Source organism: Oncorhynchus keta, chromosome 12 (genome assembly GCF_023373465.1).
Source record: "Oncorhynchus keta strain PuntledgeMale-10-30-2019 chromosome 12, Oket_V2, whole genome shotgun sequence".
Classification (NCBI taxonomy): Eukaryota; Metazoa; Chordata; class Actinopteri; order Salmoniformes; family Salmonidae; genus Oncorhynchus; species Oncorhynchus keta.
This window is the reverse complement of record NC_068432.1, coordinates 27,566,745-27,578,760: the sequence shown is the minus strand read 5'-3', so window position 1 is coordinate 27,578,760 and position 12,016 is coordinate 27,566,745. Positions and strand designations below refer to the sequence as shown.

Genomic DNA, 12,016 nt, shown 5'->3' with positions numbered 1-12,016 from the left:
AGTTCATACAAGGAAAGCAGTCAATTTAAATAAATTCATTTTGGCCCTAATAGAAGGCAAGAAGGCCAGCATCCCAGAGTCGCATCTTCACTGTTGACGTTGAGACTGGTGTTTTGTGGGTACTATTTTAATGAGGCTGCCAGTTGAGGACTTGTGAAGCGTCTGTTGCACCTGTGTAATGATGCTATTTAATCAGCTTCTTGATATGCCACACCTGTCAGGTGTATAGATTATATTGGCAAAGGAGAAATGCTCAAGAACAGGGATGTAAACAAATGTGTGCACCAAATTTGAGAGAAATAAGCTTTTTGTGGGTATGGAACATTTCTGGGATCTTTTATTTCAGCTCATGGAGCATGCGACCAACACTTTACATGTTGCGTTTAGATTTTTGTTCAGTGTATATATATTAGTCCCATAGTGCAAAAACCTTCGTAGATGTTAATCAGTGTATACAACAACACAAATTCTCTAAATTGTGATATATGGGTGGATATGAAGAAAGTGTGAGGTACCAACGAGAAACTCAATATCCCAGGAACACAAGCTATGTATGTTATCTCATATTCGAGAGGATCACATCGTAATGTATTATGAGTCCGACTCTCTACAAATAATAATGAGTAGTTATTTATGATGCAAGGTTCTTTGTCGATCAGTCAGTCAGCAGTCACCTGCAAGGTCAAAACTAGTTACCACAGCCACAAAGTCACCCCAGCTATTTCTACAATTTATCTTCTTAAAATGTGATTTTTTTTAACCTAACCTTAAATTATTTTTGTTTACATACATTTTTTACGATACAGACAATTTTACTTTGTGGCTGTGCTATCTAATGTAAGGGAAAACCCCCCCTGAAATGTACAACAATTATTGGGAACATATTGGCACCGTACGAAACATATACACGGTGTCCAATACCACTCAATTAGACGTCGTTTCATTCAAAGTTGATTGCAAATGCCATATGGTAAATGCCAAGTGTTACACTGCAAAAATCCAACAGATGGCGAGTGCACTCCACTGTAATTGTTCATATTGCAAATGTAACACAAGTCAAGACCCAAGAGTAAAATTGATTTTTTGTTGTTGTCAGTTACACGTGTAAGAACTGTATGAATATACTTTTGTCAAATTTAATTGAAGTTATTGCAAATGTACGAGGCTGTTTCTCGGTTCATAACTCACCACATAACTCACCACGCACTATCGATCTGAGCTCTAGAACAGGTTTCTAAAGTTTCAGAACTCTAGGTCTGACGGTTCTTTAATAGTTCGAACAAAGTTAACTATTGCAGGCTCTGTCGCTACTCACCACACTATGTCCCTCTGTCCAAGCTGTGTGTGTGAGTTTTTCTTGGAAATTTTGTGGGAGACATGACTGATTTACAGTTCATTAGGGTTGCCTAATCGCACATATGAAGTTTTGGAAAGATCTGACTTTTTTAACCCTTCGAAACATCCCCTGTTACACCAATTATGGCACTTCCGGTTGGCACAGGAAGCTAAAAGTAAACATCCTCATTGGGGTATGGTTTTACAGAATCCTGAGTTTTAAGTCTTTATGTTAAGAACTGACTGATTTACTAAGGGTTGAATGCACTATTTCTATCAAACATCAGGTTGAGTATGGCAAAACACTTTTAGGGTGATTTTAACCACTTCCGGTTCCTTCAGAAAGCTTAGAATCGACACAACCTCATAGTGGCCTGATGGATTGTCATCGAAGACAGGTTCATAAGGCAATATTAACCCACAGGCTCTAGGTTAAATTTAGGGGAGCAGGCAATGTATTCCTATAAAGAGAGATGTCATTGTAATCTGTGAGATCAAAAAAACCTGATTTACTGTTAAGGGTTAATGCCACACGGTCAAGGTTTGCACAGATCGGGAGGACCTCGGGAACGTACCTGAGGTCGAATTGTGCTTCTCACCCTAACGGTTCTCTCACTGTCACCCAAAAGCAAATTAAATTTAGGGCCAGGCTTAATTTTGGGCCTACTTGTTTCACGGTCACTGCACTCAGAGTGAGCTACGGTCAAGCGGGGCATCTCGTTGAACTCGGCACGGCCTTGAGAATATGGAAATGCCATTGCAGGCTCTGTGTGTCTTTAAGCACCGCACTTTGTCACTCCATCCTTGCTGTGTGTATGTGTGCGAGAGCCTTTGACATCTGTTGGGAAAAATTACTGATTTACAGTTCATGAGGATTGCTTAATCAATCACACATATGAAGTTTTATAAAGATCTGACCTTTTTAACCCTTCGAAACAGCACATATGACACCATTTTAAGGCACTTCCGGTTGGCACACGAAGCTGAACGTGAACACGTCCTCATTGGGGTAGGCTCTTACAGAATCCTGAGTTTTAAGTCTTTATGTTTAGAATTGACTGATCTACACAGGGTTGAATGCAGTGATTTTCATAATTGCAGGTTATGTATATCAAAACACTTTTAGGGTGAATTGAATCACTTCCGGTTGCTTCAGGAAGCTTAGAATCAACACAGGTAGACCTCATATAGTGGCCTGATGGATTGTCATCGAAGACAGGTTCATACGGCATTCATAACCCACATAGGCTTCAGGTTGAATTTAGGGGTGCAGGCAATGTATTCCTATAGGGAGAGAAGTAATTAAACTGTTTGATGTAAACACCTTTTAACTGTTACGGGTTAATGCCACACGGTCAAGGTTAGGCTTGCACAGATGTGGACTTGCTCACTAACCATATGGCGAATGTCAAAATGTTCCCTTAAGGTATGGAAAGCTGCCTGCAATATCGTACAAGCCCAATAGCTCTGAGTTTTATTCGGAGGTTTGAGAAATGAGCAGGAGGGCATGGGACTAAGGAGTGTAGTTTCAGTGGAAAAAGTGGAGTGTTTCAATTGTGGGGGTGGCCATGTTGCTGGGGATCAGAAATGTCCTGTGCGAGTGACACCGGTTCAAGTTTCCAGGGTGATAGTAGTGCAGAATGTGTCATTTGCTGAGGCAGTGAGGAAAGTAGAGAATGGAGGGCAAATTGTAAGGGAGCCTGAGAGGATCCATATGAGTAGCAGGTCAGTACAGAGTGACCCGAACTGTTTGTGTTTTGCTAAGGCTGACTTCTTGGCGTTTATTGCTATGGTCATTAATTGTACTGGACATAATAAAAGGTAATCTCAGAAAATGTAATTGGTAGTAGCAGCAGCAGGGAAGTTTTTGGGTGTCAGAGATTTTAGTGCAGAAGAACTGTAGAGGGTTTTGAGAAAAGGGGTTCCAGGCCAACAGCCTGAAGTAGGATCTGTTAGGGCCAAAGTAGTGGGAAGGGGTGGTGAGGTGTGTTGTGGATGTGTATATATAGGGTTAAATGGTGGTGCAATTTTCTTTTTCCCCCATTCCCCATTTCCCTTTTTTTGAGAACAAATGTGCAATGCATTTTCGGAATTGTGAAAGGGAGCAATACGCAACAAAGAGGCGTCTGCTGGAACACCACACGAAGAAGAAGGAGGCGGCGGCTCGGGGTTTCCCAGAAGTACAACAAATAGAGAGCAATAGTAATGGTGTCTGGGGTAGGTACTAACTCTGCCGTGGTTCGTTGGCAAGGCCTATGGGGAAATTAAATTAGTTTTTGTAGGGTTTTATTTTTACTTTAGTTATTTTGGCAATATTTTCTTAACTGTATTTTCTGAACTGCATTGTTGGTTAAGGGCTTAAGGACTTGTAAGTAAGTATTTCACGGTAAGGTCTACATCTGACACAGATACAATTTGTGTCACGCCCTGACCTTAGTTTTCTTAGTTTTCTTATTTTGGTTAGGTCAGGGTGTGTCGAGAGTGGTATGTGTGTTTTTGTCTTGTCTAGGGGTTTTTTGTATTCTATGGGGTTTTGGTATGTCTAGGTATACAGTGGGTCAAAAAAGTATTTAGTCAGCCACCAATTGTGCAAGTTCTCCCACATAAAAAGATGAGAGGCCTGTAATTTTCATCATAGGTACACTTCAACTATGACAGACAAAATGCGGAAAAATAATCCAGAAAATCACATGATTTTTAATGAATTTATTTGCAAATTATGGTGGAAAATAAGTATTTGGTCACCTACAAACAAGCAAGATTTTTGGCTCTCACAGACCTGTAACTTCTTCTTTAAGAGGCTCCTCTGTCCTCCACTCGTTACCTGTATTAATGGCACCTGTTTGAACTTGTTTGTTATCGATATAAAAGACACCTGTCCACAACCTCAAACAGTCACACTCCAAACTCCACTATGGCAAAGACCAAAGAGCTGTCAAAGGACACCAGAAACTAAATTGTAGACCTGCACCAGGCTGGGAAGACTGAATCTGCCATAGGTAAGCAGCTTGGTTTGAAGAAATCAACTGTGGGAGCAATTATTAGGAAATGGAAGACATACAAGACCACTGATAATCTCCCTCGATCTGGGGCTCCACGCAGATCTCACCCCGTGGGGTCAAAATGATCACAAGAACGGTGAGCAAAAATCCCAGAACCACACGGGGGGACCTAGTGAATGACCTGCAGAGAACTGGGACCAAAGTAACAAAGCCTACCATCAGTAACACACTACGCCGCCAGGGACTCAAATCCTGCAGTCCCAGACGTGTCCCCCTGCTTAAGCCAGTACATGTCCAGGCCCGTCTGAAGTTTGCTAAAGAGCATTTGGATGATCCAGAAGAAGATTGGGAGAATGTCAGATGAAAACAAAATATAACTTTTTGGTAAAAACTCAACTCGTCGTGTTTGGAGGACCAAAGAATGCTGAGTTGCATCCAAAGAACACAATACCTACTGTGAAGCATGGGGGTGGAAACATCATGCTTTGGGGCTGTTTTTCTGCAAAGGGACCAGGACGACTGATCCGTGTAAAGGAAAGAATGAATGGGGCCATGTATCTTGAGATTTTGAGTGAAAACCTCCTTCCATCAGAAAGGGCATTGAAGATGAAACGTGGCTGGGTCTTTCAGCATGACAATGATCCCAAACACACCGCCCGGGCAATGAAGGAGTGGTTTCGTAAGAAGCATTTCAAGGTCCTGAAGTGGCCTCGCCAGTCTCCAGATATCAACCCCATAGAAAATCTTTGGAGGGAGTTGAAAGTCCGTGTTGCCCAGCAACAGCCCCAAAACATCACTGCTCTAGAGGAGATATGCATGGAGGAATAGGCCAAAATACCAGCAACAGTGTGTGAAAACCTTGTGAAGACTTACAGAAAACATTTGACCTCTGTCATTTCCAACAAAGGGTATATAACAAAATATTGAGAAACTTTTGTTATTGACCAAATACTTATTTTCCACCATAATTTGCAAATAAATTAATAAAAAATCTTACAATGTGATTTCCTGGATTTCTTTTCTCATTTTGTCTGTCATAGTTGAAGTGTACCTATGATGAAAATTACAGGCCTCTCTCATCTTTTTAAGTGGGAGAACTTGCACAATTGGTGACTGACTAAATACTTTTTTGCCCCACTGTATGTAGGTCTATGGTGGCCTGAATTGGTTCCCAAACAGAGACAGCTGTTTATCGTTGTCTCTGAGTGGGGATCCTATTTAGGTTGCCATTTTGGGTTTGTGGGTTATTGTCTATGTGTCTATGCCTGGCAGCACTCGTGTTATATAGCTTCACGTTTGTTTCTTTGTTTGTTTGTTTAGTGTTTTTCCTTAATTAAAAGAAGAATGTATGCTTATCACGCTGCGACCTTGGTCTCATCAATGTGACGAACGTGACAATTTGATGTAACTTTAACATCATTGGGAATGTAGCTATTGGTATAGGTTGCTATAATAACTCACCATTTGGCCTTGTATAATAAGTAGTTAATATCTTCTTTCTCTGTCCCGAGTAGAAGTGTTCCAAAGGATAAGTGAGGGACACGTTCAATAACCTGGTCCTCTTCGGCAAAGCCACCTACGACAAACTGCTCAAGGAAGTGCCCAACTACAAACTCATCACCCCAACTATTGTATCTGAAAGGCTAAAGGTCAGAGGCTGTCTCGCCAGGGTAGCCATCCAGGAACTGCTGTCTAAAGGTATACCTCAAACTGGCTTCAGTCCTGTTCTCTACCCTTCTTCCTCCTGAACATCAAATATTTAAAGGAATCGACCAGTGTAAGGAATATGGTCAAAAACCCTCCTGCACATTTTTTAAAAGCACTTGGGGGGGGAGTGAATGATTGCACATTCTGAGGGAAAGGGTAGAGAGTTGGAACATAGCAAATTGCCAAGTTAAGAATGAATTTGGTTAATCAGTATGTAGCTTTGTCAATATATTAGTTGCATACATGTGACCCATCTATTGGATATGTTCTTCTCCATGAATCTGCAGATTGAAGCTCACTGGAAGTAATTTGTTAATAGCCTCTGTGCTCCCATAAATGTGCTGTGTGTTCTTATCCAGCGTATTCGTCCTATCTGCTTTCCACATGTATGATCAAGCTGGTGTCCAAGCACAGAGCACAGGTGATCTACACAAGGGGCACTGAGGAGGGTGAAGGTGCAGAAAAGGAGGAGAAGGAAGGTAAGGAAGAAATTAGGTGATCATTTCAATAGCACTGCAGAGATGGTGGTTGGCACTCAGTAGGAACAAATGTGGATTCATATTGGACATTTAGTAGGCTACATCCGTGGTTACAGAACATTTAGCCAGCTTTGCGTCTATTGAATGTGGCCTCTAACTTAAAGTCACATTTATTTTTTATATACAGTGGAGTCCTAAATTATTTACAACCTTTATAAAGAGTTTAATGGTTTAATTTAACCCAATGGTGGAACACACTCCCTCACGACGCCAGGACAGCGGAGTCAATCACCACCTTCCGGAGACACCTGAAACCCCACCTCTTTAAGGAATACCTAGGATAGGATAAAGTAATCCTTCTCACCCCCCTTAAAAGATTTAGATGCACTATTGTAAAGTGGCTGTTCCACTGGATGTCATAAGGTGAATGCACCGATTTGTAAGTCGCTCTGGATAAGAGCGTCTGCTAAATGACTTAAATGTTTAAAACACAACTCTAACTAGCTACAGTGCATGTTAACTCAAATTAGCTGCTAATGTAGCTAGCTAGCAATCTAGCCAACATCACCAGCTATCTAGCCAACATCACCAGTGACCTAATTCCATATTAGCTATATTGATGTATTTATCATTGTAAAAAAACAACTCTAAATGCATTTGTAGGTAGCTAACTAACAGCCATTGAGGAGGGTGAAAGAATAGCAGCCCCAACTGTCAAAGTGAGAGAGGAGGCTTTTCTGCATAGGGCAGGTATTTTGTGTAGTTCCAGTCCCTAGAAGTGAGGATGGAGATAATAGTATATTCAGTGCTGTCTAATTAGAGTATAATAAAGTCTGTTTCTTGTGATCTTTTCTGTTCTGAGATACTGAGAGCTGTGAGAGCCTGTATGCAGATGAAGAGGTCCCAATGAAGCGCAGTGGTCCTCAGTCCTGGTCCTTTTGTTTTTGCCTCAGCGCTACACAGCTAGGTCAAATGATCAACTCATCAAGCTTCAAGTGGTATTTCATTTGTGATGCTATCCTTGATATGATCCTGCTGTTGTCACATTCCACACGTGCACACACATCTATTCAATGTTATCATGATTTGTTATTATACTTCAGTAATCCACAATGACCTGGTGACGGAAAAGTCTAATGACTTCCATTACTCCTACAGATACCATGCAACTGAAGATTCCTTCAAATTGATTGCCTACAGTTACTGTGTTTGGTGAGGTTGGGTGATGAGGGTCATATGGGACTGCCTCCTAGGGGAATTCAGGCATGTGAAGGCTACCTGTGTCCTGCATAGCTTAATAAGGATATACAGAAGGACCAGGAGTGGATCTGTAGATTGCCGGCGTGTGCCAGAGGAGAGGTCTGCTGCTCTGCAGGATGTTTCCCGTGTGTGGGAGCTCTTCACCACCTATTTCTTTGAAGAGGGTGCTGCTCCCTGGCAACACCATAGACTACTCTATACACAACCAAAGGCTCTTTAAGAGCCATCCACATTGCAATAAGAGTATTTTTGAATGTACTTAGCTATGTCAACCACAGTTACTGAATTCCCAGTTTCTCTCCTTTTCTATTTCTCAGGTGAGGATACTGTTCCGGTAAGGGGGATGGATGTCTGCACAAAAACAAAAACAGGCTCTTTTTTAAGATAAAAAACAAAACAATTAGACACCCTATAACCCACTCCTACACACTTGTGTATCAATCTGATTGATGGATTGTGTTGTGCAGGTCCAGGTGTATTACTGTTGCTCCTTCCACCTTCAAAGAATAGGCAAGAGAACCAACCATAGAGAATAGTACGTCATTATTTCTATAACTATGCTATATTATTTGTACTTGTGTGTCTGTTCATGTTTATCAGTATAAAGTACTCTGCAGCCACTTAATGTGGGCACCAGGTGAGGCCACACACACAGATTCTTGTTGAACACTATCTTTAACTAGCTTATTTTCTCAATAGTCTCTCTCCTTCACTTCATCCCCCTCCCTCTTCTCTCTAAATCCTCTAGGTTATGTCAGCTGTGTCGGTGAACCCCTCCTGCATCTGAACTGGCTACATAGAGGGCACAGCATTATCAGAGGTGAGAGGTCACTTAGTTGGGTCAACAGGAAGTATTATCAATGACATGCTTTACATTGAAATACAGATAGAGATGTAGTAGTCCCAGAGTTAATGATCCAAGGTCAGTTTTGTATTTCACCTCCTGATTATTATGATGACTGACAGTGTTAGAATAAAAAAGCACTAAATCATGCTATCACTCTCTCCATCTGTCTTGTCTGTTTTGATGTGAGAGAGGATGCCAACTCCCAGTCCCGTCATCGCCACCTCACCTACTCTTAAGATAAACTTTGGGTCAACTGGGGGCCCAAGGCTGGTTAGGAGACACTGCTAGAGACACTTATGTATTTGGGATGAACTGAGAGAATTTTAAGTTTAGTAGCGCTGTGATTCATTAATATGCTGTCTTCCTTGCTCCTCTGTTCTTACCTCTTTCCATTTCTATCTTTTACTCTCTCCCCACCTCCTTTCTTCCTATATTTATATTATGGACACCAGATGTGCATTGTAGTACAGAGTGAAATTGTATTTATAATATTACAATAATAATATGTATAATTAATGCGTTATGTATTTATAACACTTGGATAATGAACTTCTTTCAGTAAAGCGTTTCACATTCTCTGATTTGAAATTAAGTCTCATTTAAATACTACACCTATCCTGTGTCCTCAGATCAGTGCAGATTGACCAGTTTTAGACTATTTACATGTGACGGAGCATTGCAAAATGGTGCTGGATGAGATGGCCGCCGTTTTACGGTCTCCTAACCAATTGTGCTATTATGTGGGTTTTTTTGCGATATTTGTAAATTATTTTGTACATAAATGTTTCTGCAACCGTTTCTTACAGAAGAAAAGAGCTTCTGGATATAAGGGCAGCGATCACTCACCTCGGATTAGACAAAGATTTCTTCAACAGCAGCAAGCAGGACTCACACGATATTCTCCAAACACCCCACAGGGCAGACATCCCAATTGTCCTTCTGTAGCTCAGTTGGTAGACCATGGCGCTTGTAACGCCAGGGTAGTGGGTTCGATTCCCGGGACCACCCATACGTAGAATGTATGCACACATGACTGTAAGTCGCTTTGGATAAAAGCGTCTGCTAAATGGCATATATTATTATTATTATTATTATTATTATTATTATTCACAAAAGGAAGCGACACAGAGGACAAAGAGCCGGATGCCTCGTCCGGACCCGCAGAAGACAACTAGGAAAGCTTCCGTTACATCAATATTACTCGCCATCGTGCAACATTGGACAATAAACTAGACGTGGTAAGATCACGAATATCCTACAAACAGGACATCAAAAACTGTAATATCCTATGCTTCATGGGAATGGTGGCTGAATGACGACATGGATATTCAGCTAGCGGGATACACGCTGCACCGGCAGGGTAGAACAGCACACTCCGGTAAGATGAGGGGGGGTCTGTGCATATTTGTGAACAACAGCTGGTGCACGAAATCTAAGGAAGTCTCTAGATTTTGGTTGCCTGAAGTAGAGAATATTGTGATAAACTGCAGGCCACACTACTTGCCTAGAGAGTTCTCAGCTATAATTTGTGGCTGTTTATTTACCACCACAGACAGATGCTGGCACTAAGACCGCACTCAGTCAGCTGTATAAGGAAATAAGCAAACAGGAAACCACTCACCCAGAGGCGGCGCTCCTGGTGGCCGGAGACTTTAATGCAGGGAAACTGAAATCAGTTCTACCAAATCTCTATCAACATCTTAAATGTGCAACCAGAGGAAAACAATTCTAGATCACCTGTACTCCACACACAGAGACGTGTACAAAGCTTTCCATTTGGTAAATCCGACCACAACTCTATCCTCTTGATTCCTGCTTACAAGCACAAATTTAAGCAGGAAGCACCAGTGACTCGGTCTATAAAAAAAATGGTCAGATGAAGCAGATGCTAAACTACAGGACTGCTTTGCTATCACAGACTGGAACATGTTCCGGGATTCTTCCGATGACATTGAGGAATACACCACATCAGTCACTTGCTGATGCATTGGAAGTGTAGTGTACTGTTTTTACATTGTTTCTGTGTATATGAATTAGATATCAGCCTTTAATAGTAATGCCTGCCTCAGACCACTAGTAGATCAGCTAATGCCCAGTGTACACTAGCACGCTGTGAAACACAGCTTCCCATTAATTTCCAATGGAAGGAAAGTGGAGAGGGTGGGGGATCATTGTGCGGCGCAAAAGTGGCATGGGAGGCAGTGAAAAAGTTCATTTCCCAACGTCATGCAAATCACCAGTGGTGACCACTGGGCGTTGACCAATCATATCAGGTGGTTCCCATGATGAATTTGACTCTATGCAATCCAAGGTAGGATACTTTATTCAGCAAAGATGGCTGACAAAAATACTAGGATGGAAGTAAATATAACGTCATAATGAATCATTCAAAAAAGTTGTTGAATTATTATACATATTTTTTGGTCATAGAGTAAATTTACAAAAATCACTATTTAGCAAGCTAGCTGACGAGCTAACATTAGCCAGCTGGCTTTATGGGTGAGTATGAAATTATAATTCTGGTTGTTTTAATGTTTTAGGGACTCCTGAAACAACCAGCAAACCAGGCTGTGGTCTTTTGAAACAGTGGATGTAAAGAGTCTAGCTAGCTAAAGCATTTACAGCAAAATGAATGTAAAATGTTGTAATCTTCACTTGCTGATATTTGCCATGCAATGCAGCTGAAATAACATAGCTAGCTTACTATTTTCTTGCTTATTGTGCAGTGGAGGATAAAACTACATGTATGGATGTGTAGCTAGCTATGTAGCTGATTTGTGTATGGACCCTAAAACATTTGCTATAAATATTAGTTCAGAAATTAGCTATGAACCTCAGCTATCATAGCCGGTTGTATCAACTTCAAAACGGTCTGAATGAAATTAAAGAAGCCTATGGATTGAGTAGACTATAATATAACTTTGCCCTGGATACAAGTTATATATATATACATGTGGTTATTACCACGCATGAGATCCCCACATTGTAGCCTGTATATTGAATATATCCACTGATCATGTACTCTACCTTAGCAAATAAAGGTGTAGTTCAGGTATGAATGTCTGTGAGGCATTCTTTTTCAGTCCTATCTAATACCAGGAGTATCAAATTCCAGTCTTTGAATGATCCTGTGTCTGCATGTCTGCACATTGTAACTATGCAATAGACTAGAAACATGATTTGACTAGTTAAAGGCAGATTTCAAATTCATACACAGTACCAGTCAAACATTTGGACACCTATTCATTCAATGGTTTTTCTTTATTTAAACTATTTTCTATATCTATATTGTAGAATAATAGTGAAGACATCAACTATGAAATAGCACATATGGAATCATGTAGTAACTAAAATGTTAAATCAAAATATGTTATTTGAGATTCTTC

At 40.9% G+C, this 12,016-nt stretch overlaps 1 protein-coding gene across 3 annotated transcripts in view; it reads left to right on the top strand.

Annotated features, from left to right (window-relative positions):
• The first annotated feature begins 5,598 nt into the window (after window positions 1–5,598).
• The window catches only part of LOC118391201 (gamma-sarcoglycan-like), a 29,718-nt gene continuing 23,300 nt past the window's right edge, over window positions 5,599–12,016 (top strand). For all 3 annotated transcript variants that reach the window (XM_052457925.1, XM_052457924.1, XM_052457926.1), the window contains exons 1-3: window positions 5,599–5,741; window positions 5,852–6,035; window positions 6,442–6,523. The gene's annotated coding sequence lies outside the window, so the exon portion shown is untranslated. The remainder of the gene's footprint in view (window positions 5,742–5,851; window positions 6,036–6,441; window positions 6,524–12,016) is intronic.